This window comes from Arvicanthis niloticus, chromosome 1 (genome assembly GCF_011762505.2).
Source record: "Arvicanthis niloticus isolate mArvNil1 chromosome 1, mArvNil1.pat.X, whole genome shotgun sequence".
NCBI classification, from domain to species: domain Eukaryota; kingdom Metazoa; phylum Chordata; class Mammalia; order Rodentia; family Muridae; genus Arvicanthis; species Arvicanthis niloticus.
In genome coordinates this window covers 163,306,580-163,307,861 of record NC_047658.1, presented here as the reverse complement: position 1 = coordinate 163,307,861, position 1,282 = coordinate 163,306,580, and the positions used below count along the sequence as shown (strand labels likewise).

Below are 1,282 nucleotides of genomic sequence, written 5' to 3'. Positions count from 1 at the left end.
GTGAAAATTCCCCGCTAGACTAAAAAAATAGCTTATCCTTATCATAACTGGAAGTGCCAAATGGACATGTGGGACGAGGGTTCAGTTAAATAACTCAGGATGGTGACTTACAAGGTTTCAGTGTGTTTGTGGAAAAAGAAATAATATTCAGGATGCCTAACACTGATGAGTGAAGCCGTAAATTAATGAGCACTGGGCCGGAGACTTCCTAAAGCACTATGCAAACGTTTATTTAAAAAGCCTAAAGGAAACACTGGTCGACTGGACCATTTTAAGTTGGTTGATACAACTTCTGAAAGAGTCTAGAGAACTTTATTCTAAGCTGGTATTAGCATCCCGCCAAGAGGATCGGGGAGTTCTGGATTAGAGTGAAGTAGATTTCTCATTAACATGGGTGAAAATACCTATTTATAGTAGAATTCGTGAGTAGAGGGAGCCGCATCTCTGAGCGAGGTTGAGAAGTCTGTTTGGAGCCAGCTCTGCCATTCTGGGACTTGAGGTTACCAATGAAGCAGTGAAGAAAGCCGGGAATCACAGGCTCTCCTCATTGTTGTAATATTAGTAACAACCCAAGAGAGCGGGAAACCAAGAGAGACGGTAAAGGGAGACTTGAGCCTTGCCTTCGTTTCCATGCTTTGGTTGTTGGCTTCTGCTGTGCTCAAAGGCACGTAAACATACCCTTGATTTCTGTAAACTAAAACGCTGGCAACATCCTCTGTTATTTGTTGGATTCTGAGATGTGTTCCTCACCACGTTCAAGCTCCTTGTTCCTGCTCCAACCTAGAGCACATAATGTTTGATGTTATTATTCATACTACTTATGAGGTTCGGTCAGTTTATTAACCATAATAATTTTCCTGGCCTAATTATATGGCATCTTGTATTTCCACTATGCTCTACAGCTGCAACTTGTGTGGGGAGTAATTTTGAGGCGGGGCTAAAAGTTGTGTGTGATGGATATTTAACTTTGCATACTTATTATAAGCACAATAAAATACGTATTTGGCTCTGGGTTAATGTCAATATTCGATGATTTATCTGCCTGGTCCCTAATTTCTAAGACGCACAAGTTAGCTAGAACTGTAACAGGGTCATTAGTTGTATTTCCTACTGTCATCCCGAATGCTTGGAGTGACACTAATGTATAGTCTACCTAATGCGTGGATGCAGTTGGACTCAGCTCAACCACTGCTTTGAGGACACTCAGGAGGCTCTCTTTACCCTTGAAAACACCCTAGGTTCCTCCATTGGAACCTCGTGTGTTTATTCTGTTAAGACAATA

At 41.7% G+C, this 1,282-nt stretch overlaps 1 protein-coding gene across 5 annotated transcripts in view; it reads left to right on the top strand.

Moving 5' to 3' along the window:
• LOC117698048 (uncharacterized) overlaps positions 1-1,282 on the top strand; it is a 41,420-nt gene that overhangs the window by 2,278 nt on the left and 37,860 nt on the right. The window lies entirely within an intron of this gene.